This window comes from Electrophorus electricus, chromosome 8 (assembly GCF_041902795.1).
Source record: "Electrophorus electricus isolate QZ-2024a chromosome 8, ASM4190279v1, whole genome shotgun sequence".
In the NCBI taxonomy this organism is placed as follows: Eukaryota; Metazoa; Chordata; class Actinopteri; order Gymnotiformes; family Gymnotidae; genus Electrophorus; species Electrophorus electricus.
The window spans coordinates 15,457,521-15,476,107 of record NC_137504.1 but is presented as its reverse complement, the minus strand read 5'-3'; positions in this window follow the sequence as shown (position 1 = coordinate 15,476,107).

The window sequence follows — 18,587 nt, the reverse complement described above, 5'->3', positions numbered from 1 at the left end:
AAGTAGTTATGTCAGTTAATATGTAAAAGCTCCTATGCTAATTGAGCAAATTCTACCACTTTAATAACACTGACATCTTGGACTAATTAATCCAAAAGCCAAGCACAGAATGATGAGTCATAATGGCATTTCTTTAATCTTTAAAGCATCCCTTTTTATGTACATTAATAATGAAACCTCCCAGAACACAATCATTTGAAAAGACCATTCAGTGTGATAAGGAGGCAAACTTAGCATGACAAATAAAAGGAATAAAGTTTTCATTTCAAGGTGTGATTGCCCTGTTCAACACCCTTTACTTTTCTCGGTCATCACTTGACATGCAGGGTCACCCACATATTTCAAATTTCCAGTTTCACTTTTGTAGACAGCAGGAAGCGTAATGTCTTTTCTTTTGGGAAAGATTTATTTTAAAGCATTCACTGCAAACCACTTTATCTGAAAAAAATATAAAATAATAAAATAATAAAGCCTTCAAAAAACAGAATGTCCTTGATCACAACAAACTCAGAGTTCACTATAATTCATTTAACGTTTCTCAAAATAGCCTCTTTAAGGAATGATATATTGCCTTCAGGCAACATGGAATATTGTGGAATGGACTGCAGTGCTGTGGGGTTGTGAAAGTGGGGCTATATTAGATTCACTGCCACCTCTAGCCCACATCGCAATTGCTGTCAAAGGAGCAGTTCAGCAAGAAATGATACCAAACTGCCAGGTTTGCAAAGTGACTCTGAGGGTAGTGTGTAAGGACGCAGTGATTCTCTCATGAGGTGTTAGCATTAGAGGCAACTGCATTAGCAACAATTAAAAAGTCATTCTGCTAACAACATGCCATTCTCATCTAATCAGAAGGTCTATATAATGTGCTCCTCCATGTGATGAGGATGGCCTAAATAAGCCAACCATTGTGGTCACCTCCTTGCACCAAACCTCCTTTATGAGTCTTCTAACATGGGGTCTTCTAACATTTCATCTGAGAACTATAAGAGAGTTTGATCGTTTTGATGTGCAAAAGTAAATGCTATGCATCAAGGGCTGGATGATATAACTATCAACTTTGCAATTTTCTCATCTACAACAACAATAAATAAGTATAATACTCACACCATGGGAAGATCTCATAACTTTAATTGTTCATCCTCATTTCCTTTCCTTGCATCTTATCACCTCCCTCTGCAGAAACAAGGAAACGATGCGAGGAATAGATGCAAGGATAGAGGAATCAATGCTAAATTAATTGAAATGCTTGTTCATGCTTCTGTCGTTATTTTTCACACACCCACCTGACACTTTTGTTGCACTGAGAAAAATATGCTACAGTTATAGTTTCTTTGGTATCAAAATATGTGCACTTGAAATAGGATTCAGAAGGACATGCCTAATATGTGCATTTACAAATGTATACAACACATTGAAAATGAAAACCTAAATGGGCCTGTTAATAGATCAATATTAAATATAGAACAAAATGAATTTGACAGAAGCAAATGTATTTTGTAAAGAGATCTCACTCCTGCCATGGCTTTTAAACTGAACCAGATGTGGCTGGAGCTAGAGAATTTATATTGTAGGTCATGGGCTAGGATTAAAAAAAAAAACTCTGCATAGAACATCCATGTGTTTCTTCTATATGAAAGCCTCCTGTCTCCTTTATCCTCAATTCTTCCAGGTGGATTTAGAGAATTCTTTAAAGATGGCAACGGTTTCCAGGTCACAGGCTGGAGGAAGTAGAATTGAGGAGGCAACAATTAGAGATATGGGATTCGCCCTCAGTGTCAGTTGTGACCTTTGCTGAGAATTGGGTAACAGTCAACTAAGCACACCATAACATAGACTGAAAATCAAAAATCAAAAATTGTATTCTGAAAGTGTTGAAGGCATAGGAGGGGGCAGGTTGAAATTAACTCATGATCTCTTAAACATCTCGAAATCAATATGACCTATCCTTAAATTCTCTATGCCTATTGAGTTTCATCTCCCAATAATCACTCAGGTGGTTTTACATTGGTTTTAACAGCTTTAACAAGATGTCACTTTCCATATTACATATGTGATAACTGTATCTTACCAAGCATGGCCACAGTGGTGCAAATAAGTTGCACTGATTGTGGGTCAGTTAACTCTGACAATGACAGTAGAGGTCATTTTTTAGTTCAATATCAGTCTTGGATGCCGATACATGAAGCCCAAGTTTGGGTGTATGTTTATTGATGTGGTGAACAATCTCCAAGGGCATTGCAGAGGAGGGAGGGAACATGCAGTATGCCAAGTGCACTTTGGTCAGTCTGTAGGAAATGAGACAGTCAAAAAACACTTTCCTATATCCCCAGTGGTGCCAGGGACGTCTTGCTTGTATTCAATGTTTAGATCGGTTCTTGGGAAGAAAGAAAAAAGAAAAAATCTGTCTCCTATCACACAGAAAACAAACACATTTTGCAATGCATCTGCCTTATTTAGAAGTGACAGCCATCAAACTGGAGTACTGTTTGCACAACACTAAAACCTATGGACATTTCATCACTGATAAACATCTCAGTTTGCACAATTTAATAGCTTGAGTAACTCCAATATATAAAACCTCTTGGAAAAAATAGAAGGTTGAAAATGCACACTGGTTTATTTTCATTTGCGACATGTCACATGGCAAAACATCTAGCAGAGCAACAGCTAGCAGCAGCAGCTAGCAGAGCAAACTCCGCCCTGTCGGTGAGTGCAGGAGGCTTTGTCAGGACTGAGCTCACCACGGCAATGACAAGTCAAGCATCAGCTCAGCACGGCGACAACAGGTCAGACCTGAGCTCACCACGTCGATGAGTCATTAGGGATGTAGCACTCTGTGCCCAGACTCTCTAGCAGGTGTTGCGCTGAGAGAACGAGGAGATATTTTGAGTACTGTAATGAGGTGAAACTAGGCTGTGACCCAAGACTTGACAAAAAAAAGTCTCACTTTTAGAAATCCATATGTCACATGCTCTCAGAGGATGCTGTCACCAGAGGATGATGTCATTCAAAGGTGAGGCCAGAGAGAATTACATGTGAAAATATTACCTCCCATGGTTCAGCACCTGCATAATTGACAGATCTTAAGCACAGTGGAATTTATAGTCTGAGTATGAGTTCCCATGTGGACCAAAGATTGTACATTTGCATATCTTTTCATCTACAGTGATATTGAAATATGTGATTTTCCTAGTAATTTTCACCATGTCTCGAAGGCATATAGAAACTTTAGTAAAGTATCAATAATAAAATACTATTATACTATTTGGGGATAATAATACAGGTAATAAAGTTGAAAATATATGTAGCTCAAATTGTAGCTAAGACTAAGACAAAATTACTGTATATAATAATTATGCAGTAAGCTGGGCAGTGGTAGTTCAGTGGATAAGATACTTGACTTGTAATTAGAAGGTTTCTACTTCAAGCCCCACCACTGCCAAGTTACCAGACTTGGACCCTTGATCAAGGCCCTGAACCCTCAAGTTGTACTCAGTCATAATTGTAAATTGCTTTGGATAAAAGTGTGAGCTAAATGCCATAAACATAATTTGAAGCATAGACTTTCTGTTTAATATAAAACGTTTTGGCCCAGACCTCCATTGATTTTGGTAGAAAGCATAGCCAATTTCACTTAGCTGTTTCTGCAATGTGGAACATCACTTGGAAAACGAAACATTTTATTGTTGTATCCTTGAAGTCAGTGAAAGTCCACTCTCATACTTGAGTGCACCAAATACAGCATATATATCACACAGTACAAACTGAGCAATGCCAGTAAAAAGCAGAATAACAGGAATGTCAACAAGTTAAGCATTTGGTCCCAGAGAGCCTCCATATAATGACTAATAGGTGCTCAGTAAGGAATAGCTTTGTGTGTTTGTATTGAACTTTGATCCTGATTGGTCCTGCGTCAAAGTCATGAGAGAGAGAGAGAGAGAGAGAGAGAGAGAGAGAGAGAGAGAGAGCGAGAGAGAGAGAGAGAGAGAGAGAGAGAGAGAGAGAATGAAGTAAAAACAAACCAGATGCCAGTGCAAGAACAAAGGGGTTGTCCCTGCCTTAATATGCTGTGTCTCTCTCAAGACACACATAACCTTAACACACACTGTTGTTCTGGGCCATAGGATATGAACAGGGTCATTTTAAACTCACCTTTCTGTGATGGGGGGGGAGGACAACAACCTTTTAGAGGACACACACACACACACACAGTTATGATGCAGTGCCCCATGCTAGGCAGTCTTTAAGTTATAGAGTGCATCACAAATGAAACAAGGGCTTTCTTCACAAATGGAAGTTTTTGTTTGTCTGTTTGTTTTTATGCATCATGATTTTCTATCTCTCTATGCCAGAACTATTGCAATTTGTACTCCATTTGAATCATTTAATCACTAAGGTATTCAGTGAAAACAGCAAAAGTAACATAAAAACCTTAGCAATCACTTTCCTTTGACTTTACAGTACCAATAAAAATGTAATCTCTCTGACTGCATTAAAATTCATGAGTAATGCAGATGCATTATTTTTTTTACCATGTTTTGGGGGCATTTATTTATTTTCTTTGTTTTGGCAGCAAGCAATTCATAAAGCAAACACCACCTGCAGATCTAGGATTAGGCCCCCTGTCTGTGGAGTTGTGTTTATGAGAATGTGAAAAGGAAAAACAGACCAAAGATCAGGTCAGGGTATTGTCATTGGATAGCAGAAATTTTATAATAATCAGCAAGAATGTCTTATAGGAAAAGACCTAGGTTTCTTATGAAAACATGGAAAACTGATTTTTGAAAATGTTTTATGAAAATAGATCTGGGAAATACAATAAAATGAAAATTCAAGTTTGCGAACAATTAGATCCACATTCTTGACTTCACAATGCCCACGGACCCCCAGATCTACACATTTACCTAAGATGGGAAGTAGTTAATGTGATGACTGACTTTACAGTTTTAAGGCTAGCCTTAAATATTGATACTGGAATATTGAGAAAAGTTATTCCATAATGTGGGAGTTTTATAGGAAAAGGCTCTGTCCCCTTTGGTAGATTTCCTTATTCTTGGTACTAATAAAGAACCTGCACCTCTTGATCTAAGCAGACATGGTGGGTCGTAATGCACTAGGAGTTCACTAAGGTACTGTGGGGCAAGACCATTCAGTGCTTTGTAGGTAATTAGAAGTATTTTGTAATCAATACAAAGTTTTAATGGGAACCAATGTAACATAGTTACGATAGGAGTAATGTGATCAAATTTTTGAGTTCTAGTAAGAACTCTGGCTGTTGCATTTTGAACTATCTGGAGCTTGTTTGGGCATTAATGGTACAGCCAGAGAGTAAGGCATTACAGTAGTCCAAACTTGAAGTGATAAATGCATGGACAAGCTTTTCTGCATCATGTGAGGAAGGTATGTTCTTAATTTTTGCAATGTTCCTGAGGTAGAGAAAAGTAGTACTAGAAATATTATTTACATGAGCTTCGAATGAGAGACTGGGATCCATAATCACTCCAAGATCTTTAACTGTTAAAGTACATGTGACTGGGAGACCATTGAGGTTCATAAGTAATTAGAGAATGAGGACCTAGCTGTCTGTAGGCCTAATAGAAGCACCTCTGTTTTGTAAGGATTGAGAGAAAGTTTCTCAACATCCAGTGTCTTGCATTCTTTATGCAATAATACTAAGCTAATATATGTCCTCTTGTTTGGTTGAGACATATAGCTAAGTATCATCAGCATAACAGTGGAAACTAGGACAGTTTACATATATTGTCACCTAGATGTAGCATATATAAAGAGAAAAGTAGAGGTCCTAGAACAGATCCTTGTAGGACATCATATCAAACATTGTATGCAGAAAAATCTCCATTTATGTTAACAAACTGGTGGTGATCAGCAATATACGATTTAAACCAGGAAAGGGATTTCATTTTCAAGTCTATCAAGTAAAATTTTGTGATCTATATTGTCCAGTGCTGCTCTCAGATCAAGCAATATAAGCAAAGAAGCCAACAACAGGTTAGTAACTTATTTAATCAGTGCTGTCTCTGTACTATGATTAGGCCTAAACCGCAACTGAAAGACTTAATATATCTGGTTCTGATTAAGGTATGAGCTTAGCTGTTGAGCTACAGCTTTTTCTAGGATCTTGGAAATAAATGGAAGGTTTAAGATCAGCCTGTAGTTTCACAGCAAACATGGGTCAAGATTGGACTTTTCCATAAGTCATTTGATTACTGCTAATTTAAATTATTCTAATTTCGTGTGTGGCCTTAGCAATGTGTGAGACATTTGTTGTCTAGGATGGCAGCACCTCCTTACGGATGAGCGAGCGAGCGGGAGCAGCAGGCTGACACCCCTTCTGAGAAATGCTCATCTGCCTTGTTTCTTGCCACGTTCCCTGCCTTCTTCTCAACCTGCTTTGCATGGAAGTACTTGGTCCATGGAAGGGCCCAGATGAGCTGCAGCCTTCTGATGAGCCAAACGGATCCACCAAGCTCTTATCTCAAAATGCTAAATCACTCCACGATGGTTCTCCATAGACTGATAAAGCACCGCATGTTTTCTTCACTTTACCATCTGTGCTGCTTTTATAGTGCCATCTGGATGGGAAAGAGGGTGCCATGACATGCCCGCAAGATCTGAGATGATCTCACTTGCACATTCCATAAAAATTTATACTTTTATCTCCTCTATCTATTGCTATTTTGGCTTCTCTCTGTGACTGTTTTTACTGATTTTGATAGGGGCTTTGTGACTGTATGAGTGTTTCCTATTTGATTCTAGTTTTTAGAGTTACAAACTGTTATAAGCACACACAGATCCACTAAGGATAAAATAGACACTTGCCTGGAGCTGTTTCTGAAAACGTTTATTAATATTTATTTATTTTATATTGTTTCTAATAATATTTATTACTTTTATATTGATAGTAATTCTTACAAATCTGGCATAAATAAAAAAGAAAAGGACATTTGACTGGGCAGGTTTCAGGTATGGATCTATATCCATAATTGCCTTTCATCAGGTATGGATCTATATAACTGCCTTTCATCAGGTCAGATATGGATCTATATCTATAACTGCCATTCATCAGGTCAGCTATGGATCAATATACCTGATTTTCATCTCGGTCAGGTATAGATATATAGCCAAAATAGCTACAGACCAAAAGGTGGGCTAGTGGGATAGCCCTAGATCAAAAAAGGCATTTCTTACAACACCAAAGATCTTTATGATCAGGAAAGTTTTTTATTTTTATTTTTTCTTTTTATTTTTTTAAACAAAATCCAAACACCAGGGTAAAGTGAGGTCTGATCCAAAATCATTTGCAGCCTGGACAGCCTGGTCTCAATGCAAAACAAGTTTCCTGCTGCTGTTGTGATGGAGCCATCCTGTGATGGAGTCACCTGATGAAGGTTTCTCTGGCTGACGTGCCAAAGGATTCAGATTCCTGGCATCCAGAAGGGGCATAAATAAAAAAATAAAAATAAATTAAAAAAAAAAAAAAGATGAATAGGTAAATAAATAAAAGTTGTGCAGTCAGTTCACCTCAACTCCATCATTGTCATGAGCTCTGAGCTGGGTCCCTGCACCTGAATGTCCCTTCTAATCCATCACTGCCAAAATCTGATTGATCATCTGAGCCTCCTGTAATCACATCAGGGAGAAGGATTGATATGTGGTCATAGAGAGTAAAAATTAGAATTGTAACACAGGCATTGATCTAGCACAAGGCCTCTGTAGGAAACTCAGGGACATGGCTGCCCTTGAATTACCGACAAAGACAATACATTAGGCAGGTTTTTAAAAATTATTTTTGATCAGTCTAAATGTTTGGAAGCTGTTATAAATTAAGACTTAACAGTTAGCTTAGCATTTTTAGTTCACGATATATGGTGTATATACTATATATGGTGTAGTTCAACAAATAACAAACACCAGGCAATAACAATGCTTGTAGAGTGAAATCAAGCCTGACAGATCTGGGATGTCTAGCGACCTTTTTTCAACAATGGTTAGTGGACATGTTTTCTCATCCACATCCAAACCATTCCACCCAATTCAGACAGTACTATCTCCTGTGCATGTGGAGGTGATTTAACTGGTGGAAATCCGAGGGCCTTTTACAGGAAGAGCACCTCTGTAGATGGGAATTGCTTGGCTAGATATTGCAGCAGGGGCCCCTCATGGTGCCCTCACTCATTTCCCATTGGGAACATTATTATTTATCACAGTCCATGGCATGAATAAAAGATGATGAATTTGTGGAACAAGCTTGAAGGGTTGCTATGCAGTGGTTCTAGAGATGCCTGTGGCATGCAGTAATGACCAGAGCAGTGTTATTCTACTCTGATCCTGAAGAGCTACAGCAATTCAGAGCAGTGAGTTCCCTGATTCAGCACACATGACTCCAATCGCCAACTAATGCCCAAGCTCTTCACATTTTCATTTGGTGGGTTAGTTCAAGGTGAAGAGTAAAGGCCTCAAACAGACCAAAGCCACTTGCTTAGTGGCATAATATCAGAATCTCAGAGGGTCATGGTACAAGAAAGTGATCTATCCATGTATATGAGCAGAAACACACATTTATTTGGTTGTTATGTTCATTAGATAAAAAGTGAGTGTCCTTAGGAAGAGGAAAAGAAATCGTATTTAAACAGGATTTAAACAGTGTTTTCCTCAGCTTCAGTGAGCAAAGACTAATCAGTGAGGCAATTAACGTGAATATTTGTAAGATCTAGAGAAACAGAGCCAGCTCCTGGATTATGTATTTAACTATATATAATATTTTCCCCTTAATGCTATTAAAGAGATCTATGCACAATAAAATCACATCCTGAAACATGCTATTAAATGAATCGATAAAAGTAAAATCAAAATTAAATTAAAATTAATTTTCTGTGACTTGTCTTTTTCAAGGTTGGTCCATTTGAGCTGATTAGGCCTATGCCTGAAAAAGCTCTTGTAAAGGGAACACTTACTCCAAGATGCATCATATAGCTCTCAATACTGGAACTCCAACCAGGAGACTTTAAATTTACATTTACAGCATTTAGCTGATGTGTTTATCCACAGCAACTTACAATGATGATGGAGTACAAATTGAGCAATTGAGGGTTAAGGGCCTAGCTCAGGTCCCCAACAGTGGCAATTTGGCAGTGGTGGGGCTTGAACCAGCAACCTTCTGAATACAAGTCTACCACTGCCCCAGGTTAATATTTTCAGGTTGTCCTTAAGCAAGATAATGTCTTGCATGTATTATAACTGTTATGATTGTTACATACAACAAGGCCTGCAACAAGGCACTTCATTTTATCATCATAGCAATGTCATACTCACTGCTTGTTGAAAATGTCTAGTGTACATGTACACACACATACACATGCACATTCACATGCACACTCAAACACACACACACAGTCTTACAAAGATTTAGTTTCCACAAATTACATGAAGATTAGGTTTCAGAATTGCTTTTTCAGTTTTCATAATACATATTTTAGAGGAAATATGAGAGGCTAAATAAACAATTTACAATTTGACATGAAGTGAAACATATTCTGGTTGATGACGACAAATCTGTGCCAATTTGAACCCACTTAGAGACTACCACATCTCTCAATCCAACCAAGGCTGGACTTGTTCTGAGTACAGACTTTGAGTGTGCCTCTGTTATTACATCTCTTTTATTACATTTGTTATGGCATCTCTGCTATTACATCTCTGTTATTACATCTGTTGTTATACCTGTTATTACATCTGTTATTATATCAGTTATTACATTTGTTATTACATGTACCTGTGCTCCTTCTCTCTCTACACACACAGTACCTGTTCCACAAAGACCTACTCTATTCACACTAACATGCTGTTTGTCACATCCCTATCTCCAAATAAAATTGTACCATCAGTATGAGGTTGGAAAACAGGGGGGATATTATATGGCGTAAAAAGAACACAGTGAGCAGCCTTGAAAAAGATGCAAAGGGCTTAAGATTTCCCAAGATGCACTGTGGCAAGAGCTTTTCATGTACAGCAGAAGGCCAACAAGAGTCAAGATTCACCTATCTACCTCTGACCCACAAGAACATCTGAGGAGCAACTGTAGATTAAGCAAACTGCTCAAAGCCAGAGGGATTTCAGATCTGTTGAAGAGCAATAGGATAAGTCCAAATCATGTCTGTGAGGCATTTGCTAAAGATTTCAGAGGAGTGAGGAATTTATGAAGAGGAGCACAGAGAGAGTAGTTCCTTGCGGTGTGGTTGGGTAGACTCTGACATTGTTCTTCAGTTCAACAGCAAGGCTGAAGAAATTGCAGAGTTCACTGTCAAGCCAAGCTCAAGATCCAGACCTTGCCCATCAAGGAAAGGCAGGGCAAAGACTGTCATGTCTGTTAAAAAACATATCTCCTCGTATGACTGTATGTCTGTGTAGGGATACATGCATATCCTCAGTAAATGTGGGTAACAGTGGGATACACCCCTGTCCTGCTTCTTCAAGCTCACAAGCACTGCATCTGGTTCTGTTCAGTCACTAGATCATTGCCATAATCAGTACAATGCAGCATAGTAAGGCAGTAAGGTAATGTCACAAACCAGTGGTTAAAAGGTAGCAGTGGGCAGTTTTATCTTCTTGGTGTATCCAAAAAAAAACAGAAAGAGCTGGAGAAGAAGAAGAAGAAGAAGAAGAAGAAGAAGAAGAAGAAGAAGAAGAAGAAGAAGAAGAAGAAGAAGATCATGATGATGTAATGAAGCTATTTCTTTTTTGTCACCAATCGATTGTGTGAACAGCTGCATTAATCGGTACACATTAATCACTTCTTTCTGCCTGCATGCTGTTGATGACAACAGCACCTCAGGGTAGCTCACCAAGAATGGCACTGTTTGCTTTTGTGGCACACCCTCTTGATGAAAGAGTGACGTGTGCATATGCATTGTACCCACAGAAATATAACCTAACACACAAATATAATAAATGCTAACTTTTATCATCTACCTAAACAGGTCTACATGCACTATACTAAAATTTCTAGGATTTAGGTCTACTTGAGTGGTAAAAAATGCAATAAGAGATGTTGGATCCCAATCCACTATGACCTTTCATATCTATTACCACCAATATATCACAGTGCACTGGTGCACCTTGTCTACTTTACTGCTGTGTTGATCTCAACAAGGAAAAAATCATTACATTCTGTGTGTGTCCTATCACCCTTCCTTAGGGACCATGGCTAAGTAAAAAAAGATAATGAACACAAACTTCATTCAGAGTATTCCTCAGTGAAGATATTGCAATGTGTATTGAACCCATACTAGTCAATACACAATAGAGTGATACAGAAGAAGTCACACTGGCCACTCTGGTTCCTCTGTATTTATTAGGTCATGATGACCTCTGTCTCAAGCCACAGTCTGTGCTAGCTGATAAAAGGAGGCATATTTAAGCTTTTTATTCCTGGATTTCATTTCAGCCAGTTTGCAAATGGCTTAGCCATACAAATGATCAATTAAAGGTGTCAGCTGTTGGCAGCAGCTCAAATGCAGTAAATGCCTTTAATTTATGTCTTTCATTTTGTGCCCACACCAGCACTGGCATGTGCAAATATCTGAAGAAAAATAATAAATAGGGTGACAGTAATTTAGGTACCTCTTTTAAAACAAAAACTGGAACATGATGAAACCTCTAGGTTTGCGCATGATCGGCCATCAGGGATAAAAATGTAGTACCTAAACATTCCCCTGGTGTTTGTGTTGTGTTTCCTCTGCCACCTCCCTTGGACCCAAACATGCCAACTTTGAAAGCTATTGGGTGAATCTTTGGTATATAAATAAATATATGAGTATATAGGAGTATAGACTTTTTTTTAAAATAACTGGTGGAGTTGTGTTTTCTTATGTTTGTTTTCTCTTATCCTATCACAAAACAGCTGAGGAAAATCAAACCACTTTAGATTAAAGCAACTGGAAGATGAGGTAGCTAATCCCAAAATTATTTATGCTTGTACTGTATAAATCATTAGGACTAGGTAATCACTGAGAGAGGCAGAGTGACAGTTGTGAGAAATGCACCTGTAAGTAATGGAATGTAAAACAGAGCAGAATTTACAAAAGCTATGCAAAAGAGCACAATGGTGTGTAAAAATGTGTAAAAATGTGAAGAAAATGTATTTGTATCTTAATTCTCTTACACTAAAAATATGAGAGAAAGCAGACCTTTCACTGAGACAAAGTTACTCAAAGAAAAATATTTCTCTTTATCTTTAAAACTTTAAAACTTTTTTTTTTTCTAAAACATATCACAGTTATCTATTTAGTGCTCCGTGCACTGTCCCTTTGCCAAGAGAAGAGTACTTATATGAGACTTCTCTAATTCTGGAAGATATTTATGTGGTATAATTATGTGGGATAACACATATTAATGCCTCCTATTATTTCAAAATCTCTCCAGATCTTTCTATGACCTTGGACCTCACTTGTGAAGCAAAAGACAGGTGGCCACTGTAAAATCATGTTTCTGTGGTCAATGAACTACATTTATGTGGATTTACATGTATGCTTTGGATCAGTGTAATGCACTGTAATCCAGCCACAACTCAGGTTTAGGCTGCTGGCAGAGGCAGCCATATTTTGGTATAAAATCTCCAGATTACTGTTTTTTGTACAGAATGTATTCTCATAAAATGGAATTAAAAGAGCTGCACAATATCACAGATCACTAACAGACTTCAGAATTGAGATTGCTTCTCCATGACAGATTTTTATGACACACACATCTCTGGTGATTGTTGCAAGAAATTGCAAGAAAAAGAAAAAAAAAACTGTCCATAGAAGCAAGTTCAAAATTCCTGTGATATTCAGTGAACTATAATGTTTTATTCTTATGTTTGAGATGTGATGACAGAAGAAGCTTCTGACACACCTTTGAAATACAGTAGTTTGTTGGCGTAAAGATATTGTCTAATTGTAGTTATAGAGACTTGGTTATTCCAGGATATAACTCCTGCAATTAATTATGATCCTTGGGAAAATGTTGCTCTTCAAATCATTCACATCACTGTGTGTTAAATATACTTGTAACATTTTCCATGTGTGCCGGCTTTCAGAAATGTAGCACACATCCATTGTCTTTAAACTACAATTTGCAGTGCATTGTGGGTTAATGAAAGTATATTGAGAGTCTAATTTATGAATGACTTCAAACATGACAAAATGGCTGACACAATTTGGTACAGTGTTTCTGCAATAGTGAACAATTTTGATCATAGCTATATTTGAATACAGTGTTACTTTACCTATCGTCATGGGAGAATTTTATCACCAGAAATAAAGGTACAAATAAAAACTGATACTCTATGAGTCACTAAAGTGTACAGAGACACTGCTTACTCCAACACACATTTGCAGTGGAGTAGCAGAATATAGCATTTTACTTGCGTTAGGGTATCTCTTCAAAGTCTGAAAAAGTGGAAATGAGAGCAGAATAAGGAGGGAATGAAATTGAAGACAATCATCATCTTGTGTGGCTTGGAATACTTTAGAGATGATGGGACAATATGTGTCTGTTTTTTAACAGCCTGTTCTCACACCCTTCTTACAAATGTTTGATGTGACCGACTCCCTATCTGTAAGTTGTGTTTGTGAGTGTGTGAGAGAGATGGGGGGGTGGTATATATGGATATGGATATGTCTTAGGGAACAAGGGTTGGTGAACCAGTCCAGACAGCAAAGCAAATATCAGCTGCATGGAGTGGAAAATACCCACCGGATGGCTGTCCCTTTGCAGCCCAAAATAAATGACTTCTGTGATTTCCAGCAAGAGTCTGTTTGTGCCAATTACTGGCCCTGGAATACATGGAGTGTACCTGGAATGTACCTGCAGAGATGGAGGAAAAGCACCTGAGACTAGGAAAGATGAAAGAAAAAAAAACACACTTTTATCACAACGGTGAACACAAACATGTCCTACAGACTACAGATATAATGTATGCTGATGTCTTGGAAAGTAAATGTTAAATTCCATTTCCCTTATAGGTCATATCAGTTTATTTTTATAAGAGTCTGCATATGTCCAAATGTAATATGACTATCAAGGTTCTCATAAAACAGATTATGTTACCATACAGACTGATCAGTAGTACAACATTAAGTTACTCTACCATGCCTCTGTCTTTTTAATATGAAAATACTTATACCAAATGCTCTATATTTGAAACATTTCACAATATTTGCATTTTGCAATACATTATAAACATATTGTTGTAAATTTTATTATCATGCCAGATTTAACAATTTACAAGTGAACATATCACTTTTTCACTGTTCCTTCAGCCATATAATGAAGTGTGAATACAAATAAGCCTGATCTAAATTTAATACAGAATCACGGAAGGGCAGAAAAATATATATCTAGCCCCTAACACAGGGATGTCCAACCTGTTTTACTGAACTTGATAGAAGTTTCCATAGTCAACCTACAGAAATACATAATTTAGTATATTGCAAAGGTCATTGCATATGCTCATAATTTATTATAGAAAACTATACAAAAATAGGATGCATTCATAACTTCATTTGCAACCTACATATTGTCTTTATTTGCACACTATTATATATTTTAGGCCTTGGACCACCACAAATTACTACTCTTTGGCACCCTTACTGTACCAAGACCTGGCTCACGTTGGATAACATGTCAGGCAGCATAGGTATATTCCTTAATGTCAAATATTTTTATTTGAAAACACCATAGTCGCAAAGTCCGAAAAGAGCAGACCACTAGGGAGAACAGCTGGAATAGGATATTAGGATTTATCAGGGTTTATCAGGATTTATCAGGGTTTCACTGTCCTGATTAGGACTGTATTTGTTTCCACAGGAATGAACTGACTGACAAAACAAGCAAATGGGCCCAGTAAGGCTTTCTCATATATTTCTTTATTTATATATTAAAGTGTAAACACGGTTAGGCTTATTGCACTGTAGATATAACTACTCATTTAGGTATAGAAGAACACCACATATTTAAATTAGAAATCTCTTTGTGAAAGTGCTAATCTGAAGTTAAAACTGCCTTTCTACAATTTTCCATTGAATATAACACTGAAATAAATATATATTCATAAAAAAATAGTAATACAAAAAATATCCACAACTGTGACCATGGACTAAATATTCATATAATAAAACAGATTTTATTAGTCCACATCCCATCATGGTCATTTTCAGAGTGGAATTCATATTCTTACGTGACTGCAGATTTTGTCCTCAGCCTATATCACAGAGCAGATTCTGAGCCCAGGGTTCATCTCACTGTGGACTGTTTCACTGTGACGTGGAATGACCTTCGAGTCGTCTCTGTCAGTGTGAATGATCACACTTGGCGCACACTGGTTCCTTTATTAACCTTGATTAAGAAAACAGAAGAGGACACAAAATTAGTAGATTTCTTTGTATGTCAGTCACCACAAACCACTGACTCATTAACAGATGTGGGTAGTAACTGGTTACATTTACCTATTTACATGAACATAAGTTAAAAAATATAAAATATTTTGGGCTTTGAATATTTTCAAATCATTACAGCCTACATGACAACACTATAGAGTAGCAATATTGTATGATTGATGATGTATGCCTTTCAACTATTCTATTCACGCTTAATTGACAATTCTATTTAATGTCTTGCATGTGGATCACACTGGCCAAATAAGCCTTGGTATTAAATAACATTCTCAAATTCTCAGAGTTTCTCACTTTGTTCTGGACTAAAGGTTTCCGTAAAGGTTCAATATCCACTAAAGTTTTCTTCAGGCCATAATTACACAACTCACATAACTGGTTCTTGTTGTTATACTTGGTTTTAATCATAGCTCAAGTGTTTGGTTGACCTCAAATTCACCACTTTCCTGAAGGGCACAATGTCGTCATGTTGTTTGTTTTATCTGACTGGCCCGCATGATGAAAACATCTTTTCTCATCACAATAAACGACCTTTTCATTTCACACTTTTGCAGGTCTTTATCACTGGGGAGTGAAGTGAGGGTCCATTGATAGCCTCCCTCTTCTTTTCCACTTCAGTGATGTCCGTTGAGCAGCATTATCCTCCAGAAACTCACAAAATGAACTTTGGCGCTTAGCCATTAACAGTAGCGATTAAAAGTGTTCCAGAGAGGGGAGGCATATGTTGATTCATGAAGGGAAAAGCAGCAAACCAGGGAAAACACAACTGAGACAAATACGATCATCCCCTCAACAAAGGCCTAATCAAGTTGTTTTCAGTGCAAACCGATTTTGGCAGTTTGTGCTCTAATGAAATGGGCAATCATGCTCAGAAAAAAAGAGGCTTAATTTAATATTCTCCTCACAATTCCTTCCTTCAGCCATGTGGTCTTGGCTCTTACAGTCAGAAGTTATCTTGGAACTTTCTGGAGTGAATGGCTACTGCCCCCTGGAGTTCTTACTTGGAATTACACCCACTCTCCCTGCCTTCTTTATTTCAACAGCAACGCCAACACCAAACGTGAAGGTCGGAGACACAGCACGCTGTAGAACGCAGTATACAGCACAATATTTCGAAACATTACTAATTCAAAGTGTAAACAGTCTCACTGTCTAAAAGTTGAAAAAGTAAAGACAAACTGACAAAGTACATAGCTTGTGACCTGTTCAGTATTTACCTGGAGTTAAAGTCACTGGGCCTGAGGTGCAAGATATGACCAACACTGTAATGTGAGAGAGCACAAGATCAACTCTATTTGTCCCACAATGAGGAATGAGTTTGGCTGACCTGTCTTCTGACTTTTGCTATTAGGGATAACTAACAGAAAGAGAGGCATTGTCTAAGGAGCCAAACCATTCATCAGTGCCTCAAAGACCTTCTCTGTCTCCTTTGTCAGAGAATGGTGGCCTAAACCTATTTACAAAGGGCCAGAATGGGGCAAGTAATAAAGCCTCAACAGTGCTTTTCTGAAAGACAAATGTATTTCCTCTTCACACTGCTTTTATTAGACATGAACATCAAATAATACATAAAGTTTATTTATGTATTGTGTGTGAGAGAGAATGAAAGTATTTCAGTTAGATTGTGCTGGCTACTTCTAAGTTGAGTTTGTGTTAGGCAAAGAATTCTGACATGGAAACTCAAGTGCATGAAATTTAATGGAGGATTAATTTGCAATGATTATTTTTCTTCTTTTAATCTTCTCCTTTCCTTTTGGGGTTGACGGAGCTCCTGGGTTATGATGTATAATATATTATGTGTGTATAACATCAGAGTAATTTCCAGAAAACCTAGCTAAAGAAATCCCTAAGAGAAAGAAGAGCTTTCATGGAGAATTGCCTTTTACCACCCTGAAAAATTCTCTGTGAACTTCCCATTGCTTTGATTAGACATTCAACATTCAGATCTCAATAAGTACATTTACCCCCACCCCCACCCCGTGCACCAGATATCAGTTATAAAGAATTATTAACTCCACTTCCGAAACCCACTGGTAAATCTGTTTTCCTATTAGCAGTGGTCTATGGTTTTTATGGTATGGTAATTCACTTTATAATTTGCTTATTTATCTGTGTTGGCATAAAAGAGAAGGGTCAGTTAACTTGTGTAAGCATACAAACTTCAGAACTATTTAGAATTTGAAAACTGAATGTCAGTGTGTTCGAAGACTGTGCTGTACAGAACAATATTCATATTCATAACAGATCATGCTTCTATAACATTAAAAATAAAACTAGACTTGAAATCTAATTTTGTAAATTGTTGAGCCAGTCTTCAGCAGTCAGATCATCAATAAACACAGGTGAACTGATTCCAGTCAGATCACCAATAAACCCAGTCAATTAATAGATAAACACAGGTGAACTGGTTCCAGTGGCAGCTAAACCCAGTGATCACTAGATACAGCTATATATCAATACCTCATACGCAGTCTTACATTTTACAATCAATTTTAATTTGTAATCCACATCTCCTGGCATGACCCTTGTACTCTGAAGTCAGGTGTTAACTGTACTGGAGTCCTGTATAATGTGTTCATCTTTTGACCAAAGGACAAGTTTTAGCTGGGTGCTTTAATATATATTTATACTGTATTGGCCCTTTGTTAGTACTGTTTATGCACCTTTAATCAAATACCCATACATTATCTTTTAAAAAAAAAAAAAGGTCATTCATGACTGAGCTGTCCAGAGAACAAGACAAGTGAGAACATAGAATTGACTAAAAAGGATTGAGTTGTACCTAATAAACTGGCAATTCTGTGTATAGATGGGTTCATAGGTTCATTTTCTTCCCCACACATTACTCATTCCAGCACTCTCGTGTCGCTCCACCTCCATCCCATCTGAGATAGGACCATCATAGATCTCTGTAGGCCTTTATCACATGGGCCTATTCTTCAACAAACTGTAACCTAACTTTTCTGTTCTTGAGGGTTACCAGTGGATTGCAAACTATAGTAAAGGATCTGGGGTCATTTAGGTGTGTCTGTTTCGTAGTTTTTTTATACTAATAGTGTTGACTGTGGTCCATATAGTCCTCTTAATCTTTTCTAGACATCTTTATTGAAGAAAGTATACTACTATGGTGCT